Genomic DNA, 6,000 nt, shown 5'->3' on the forward strand with positions numbered 1-6,000 from the left:
TTTTAAGGTTTGCTGAGTGTTGTAAGCCAAGTACATGGAAGAAAAGTGATAGAAAAGACATGTCATAATATGTGGAAAGTGATGAACAGAATGAATTGTTTTTTTTTTTTTTTCTCAGATGCTCACAGGCTTATAACAAGATAAATGTAAGAAGTGTGTGACAAAAGACAGATGCAGAATATACATAGGAAAAACTGTTAGATATTTCTGGTATCAATGGATCTGGAGAAAATGCAAGTAAAAAACGCTTAATGCTGAAAGGTTTCTAAGAATGTGGGAAAAGTATGAGTGAATGACTCAGTATCAGAAGAGGAAGGGGGCAAGGGTGCGTGATGGTGCGGAGACATGAGTAAATATGAGCTGAATGGTGAGAGGCAGTGTATGTTATGGCTGATTCAACCACACGACACTGTGTTCCTTGCTGACAGTGAACAGTATATGTGTAGGCAGGCTCTGAGTTAGTGATGTACGTGTGGGCAGTCAGTTCTAAAAGCAAAATGGACGTATTATCATATAAAAACTTAGTGAGCCAAAATGTAAACAAACCCCGATTTTTTTAATGGCCATTTATGGAACAACTGTACCATTCCATATTACAAGTCAGCATGGATCCAGAAAGGTGAAACATGTTCTTATCGTCACATACTTCAAAAACCGTCAAAAACAGAGGTTCGTACACACCTTTTTGCTCCCAGTTTTGAGGACGAGTAAAGGAGAGGTTGTTGAGCAAGAAGGTGACTTAATGGTAAGCGAGACGTCTAGATAACTGATGTAAGTGGAAGGATGTGAGTGAGAAGTGGTGCGGTGGGTGAGATGTCTGGATAATAGATACGAATGGGAATGCAATATTGCGTGGTGGATGTGAGGACGGAAGGGTGAGAGAATGAAGAGGAGGACGGAAGGGTGAGAGAAGGAAGAGGAGGATGGAAGGGTGAGAGAAGGAAGAGGAGGACAAAAGGGTGGGAGACGGAAGAGGAGGACGGAAGGGTGAGAGAAGAAGAGGAGGACAGCAGGGTAAGAGGAGAAAGAGGAGGACGGAAGGGTGAGACAAGGAAGACGCGGGCGGGAAAGAGTATCTCAAGGTTGTCTGCGGAGTGAGTTAAATGTCAAGGGGAGTCAATGGCACTGAGAGGGTTGTGTCTGGGAGGGGATTGGGAAAGAAAGATTGAAGGTGAAGAGAATTACGGCTGGGAGGGAAAGGCTGAAGGTAATGGAAATTAAGGCTGAGAGGGAAAGGCTGAAGGTAAAAGGAACTATGGCTGCAAGAGAAAGGCTGAAGGTAAAGGGAATGAAGGCACGTAAAGAGTAGGGATATTCAACGACAGGGCAGGGAGATTCAACTAATTCATTACGGTGACATCTTTATAAATACAGTCTAGCTAATACTACATTTCGTTCATTTTAACCTGGCGGAGATTTTTGTCATTTTACAGTTTACGTCCGACAAAACAATGAGAGAAAATGACAATGATTCGGCTCTACATCCTTTCCACGGCACATCTTCGTGACTAGCATTATATTCTAGTGTTAACTGCTACAGCTCAACATTCAAGATGGAGAGTAAGCAATTTTACGCCTAGTTAATGTGAACAGATTAGAGATATGTTTTCTTCAGCATAGGGATAAAAGAAAGAGGAGGAGGAGGACACACTGAAGAATATAAAGCGTGGATATACCTGAGTCAGAGGGAAATGGGATGAAGCTAAAGAGTAATTTACGGGAGGACAGTGGAAAACAAAGAATGCACTCGGCTGAAAATTAAAATCGAGGAAAAAGTAAACAGATTGGAAAATTTGAATACATGTGAAGAGGGGGGAGAAGAGTTAAGATACAAGAGGAAACTGAGGAGGAGGAAGAGAGAGAAAAAAAAGGCAGAGAGAGAGAGAGAGAGAGAGAGAGAGAGAGAGAGAGAGAGAGAGAAGGTGAGAGCATGTTAGGAGGAAGTGTAAAATACATGAAGTTTGGAAAATAATAAACAAGATGAATAAAAGATAATTAGAAGGAAGGAAGGAAGGAAGGGAGCAGGAGAGAGAGGGAGAGAAAGATGACAGAAGGTAGGAAGAGAGAGTGGAGATACAGACGGGAGGAGAAGGAAGGAGAGAGTAGGAGGAAAGGATTTATGTCACTTAAAGCTGACCCACATTATAACATCAGTACTACGCCATACCTCAGTACCCCCTACACGCTTCAGTCCCCAACAGTTCAGTACTCCAACACTTCGTTCCCCACCACACTTCACCACTCCCAACACACTTCATTATTCCCAACACCTCAGCACTCCTAACACTTCAGTACCCCTGCTCAGTTACTCAGTTACTTCAGTATCCTAACACTTCATTATTCCTTTACGACTTCACTACCTACACTTCAGTACCCCAGCACACTTCAGTACCTCAGCACACTTCAGTTAGTACACTTTGCCCACTTCTTGGCAGGTGTGCGTACCCAGGTGGGGGAAGGGAAGCTGCGGGTGGCCCTGTCGTACCCTGTCCCCCCCCCCCGTACCATCATCATATCCCCCCTCCTGTCATCCCCCCTCATCTCTCTCTCTCTCTCTCTCTCTCTCTCATTTCTAGTATTCTCTAGCTATTCTCTTTTCTTTTCCCCTACCTTCGCTGGTAATAAAAGCAAGGATGACTCTTTCTTTTGCCTAATTTTCCTGTCACTTGTTTACAGTACAGCTCTCCTTGTTTTCCTAATATCAAGCTGTTTCTCTTCATCCTCCAGTCCTCCTTTCGTCTGTCATCACCGTCTCTTATTTATCTGCTTTCGTTTCAACTTTCTTATTCTTTAATTTATCTATTTATTATTTTTTTTTTTTATGTGTTCGACTCTCGGCACAGACCTGATAGTCCGTTGTCTGAGACCCGGGAGTCGTCCAATGCGCCTTCACATATCACAACTGTACTTTGGAGATTTCGTAACACTTCTTCCTAAGCGATTAATTCTGCATAATAGGTTACAGCTCAGTATTATCTTACGCATTAAAGTATGTAGAAATTAAAAAAACAAATTCCATAACAAGGGAAAGTTAAGATGTAATATGAAAACCAAATAGCTAAGAAAGATGTGCTAAGAAACCTCTGAAGTGACTAAAAACACGGGCCAGCGTTTGTTTCCCTGTTTCCTGTTTCTTCCTGTCTTTTCTTCTGCTTCATTCGGTTCATTCTGTTTATTTCCGTTTTCTTTCTGACGTCTACTCCCTTTTCTCACCATTCTGGCTCTTCTCTCTTCATTCCATCTATATTCATCCTCATCCCCATTTTCTGTGCTCTTCTCGTCCTCATCAACACCAACTTATATTTCTTCTCCTCCTACGACTAACCCCTTCACTATGAAACGCCTCCCATTACGTTGAAGAAGCTACAAAAAGAAAAGGGGTGGCGGGGGGGGGCGCTGGGGTCAATGGGCACTGTTTCCTACCATTTATCTGCTCGTGGTTTCCTACAGGTGAATTAAGTCGTCTGGCAAGAGCAAGAAATAGTGGGTTCATTCACCTAAAAAAAAAATATCGTCTTCCCTCATACACTAAGCCTGTTTCCCTCATTCGTCTTGCTGGCTCTCTCTACCCGTACCCTTCTGGCTTCCTGTATCCCATTAACTGTCCTCTCTTTCTCCCTCCCCCCCACCCTCTCTCTTTCTCTCTCTTCCTCCCACCTCCCCTCTCTTTCTCCCCCCCTTCTCAGTCACCTTTCTTTCCTCCTGTGTCCTTTTCTTATACTCCCTTTCCATCCCACTTTTTCTCCCTCCTTCACTTTCCCATTATCTGGATCTGCAATATCTGTCACCTTTCCTCTCATCTTTCATTCCCACTTTCTCCATATGTACCAAAGCCTTCTCGAACCTTCCCCCTTCCTTTCCTCCATCCCCCTTCCTCTTCCCATCACCCTTCCTTTCCCCCCACCCTCCATCCTTTTCCCTTTCTCCTTTGCTTTTTATCTCTCCCTTTCAGTTTCTTTTCTGTCTCCTTCCTCATCATTTTGTTCTTCTGTTTTTCTTCACACATATATCAGAGTTTTGCCTAACTTTGCGTCACCTCTTCTTTCCCCTCCTTGCTTCTTCCTTCCTTGTTTTCCTACTCATTTTTTTGTACTCTCTTCCAGTTTTCTTTTTCCTTTGTGCAATCTGTCACATTTTCTCTCATCTTTCAGTCTCACTCTTTCCATATGTACCACGCCTTCCTCCAACCTTGCCCTACCTCTCCCACTCTTCCTTCCCTCTTTCCTTCTAAACTGCAGACGCAGGTTTTACTCTCCTCTTGGGTTTCTTATTCACTGCTTCTTACTTTCTGTTATCTTGCCTATCTTCTCTCCTTTTTTTTTCAGACCTTACCCTTGCTCTCTCACTCTTCCTTTCCACCTTCCTCTTTACCCTGCTCTTTCTCTCTCTCTCTCTCTCTCTCTCTCTCTCTCTCTCTCTCTCTCACTGCATACGGAGCAAACCATTCCTTCTCCCCCTTCCTCATCATCCCACCTTTCCCCCCTCCTCCTAATCCGATCTTTTCCCCTCTTTTCCTCATTCTTACTTTCTCCATACGTACCAAACCTTCCCTCTGAACCGTGCTCCTCCTCCCCCACCTCCTCCTCCTCTCCCGCTCTCTCTCTCTCTCTCTCTCTCTCTCTCTCTCTGCTCATATCTCAGGTTATCGCGCATGCCCCAGTTCTGTCCTCTCATATCATCCACTCCTCACCTCCTATGCCCTCTGTCTGTCTGTCATCTCATAAATCTCTCCTATTTCAGTTTATCACCTCCTCACCTCGCTTCCTTTTTACGTATCTGTATTGCCAATTTTCTCTGTGAGCCCGGAAATCTCTCTCTCTCTCTCTCTCTCTCTCTCTCTCCATTCTCCCACGCCATTTTATTCTCCCCACCTTAATATTTTACTTCCTCTATTTGTTTTACTTGGATTACTAAGCTCTCATTTCCATCCCTTGCTTCCCCCTTTCTAAAACCTCATTAATTTCTTCGTAGCCTGTCTTCCCTTCTTTACTTCATTCCATATGCTGATCTCAGTGTCTCTTTTCTCACTGTCACCTTCCTATCATCGTAGTCTTGCATCTGAACACTAACTCAGGAGCGTGGATCAGCGTGTGAAGTTGAAGTTATTAAGTTCCTTTATACCGTCCCAAAACTCTGTCAAAACCCGAAGTGATGTTTGCTCAGTTAATAATAATAATAATAATAGTAAAATAAATGTGGGTTGGAATCATGTTTTTTAAATTCTGAACAAAATCTAACAAGTTTTTTTTACACAGTATTTACCTTGACTGAATCTACCAACTCTAATTACTACCCCTCCAAACATGACCAGCTACATATATACTTGGACTGTGCCTGCCAACCCAAATCACTATCCAAAATACATTACCAGCCATATAATTACCTGGATAGTGCCTGCCAACTATAATTCCTAACCCACAAACATGAACCAGCCATCGAAACTAACCCATAATAGCATCTCAGCTCCATAAACCCCTATTCCAGCTGTTCGTCTGAGGCCCACTTCCCTCTTTAAACCGACAGTGACTACCATAACCCCTAAAGTTACCTCAGAAGTACACATCAGTTCTGAAACTTACCCCAAAATACAGCATAATATCGTCTCCAACCCCAATAGTACGGTATATATCAACCCCCAGAAGCATACACCCTTCCCCCTAAAATACAGCGAAAGTATAAGAACCCTCCTCTTCCTGCTACCCATGATAATAAACCATTCCCACTATCCCAATTCCTGTGGCATAACTGGGGTTCATTTCCCCTTCCCTATACAGCTGAGCGCATTACAAAAACACATGATAACCCCCCCCTCCCTCTCTCTCTCGTATGCTCGTGGCCAAAAGTCTCTCTACGCGTTTGGTATTCTGAGCTCATAAAAGACGAATTGAACTTTTTTTTTTTATGATACGATTTTCAGGAAGGATTTTATTACTTTCTGCACAGCTTCAAGGTTACAACTATTTACCCCGACAGTACCTACCAATTCCATTAACAGCCACA

Source organism: Coenobita brevimanus, chromosome 70 (genome assembly GCF_032717465.1).
Source record: "Coenobita brevimanus isolate Jiangsu-jjx chromosome 70, ASM3271746v2, whole genome shotgun sequence".
Taxonomy (NCBI): domain Eukaryota; kingdom Metazoa; phylum Arthropoda; class Malacostraca; order Decapoda; family Coenobitidae; genus Coenobita; species Coenobita brevimanus.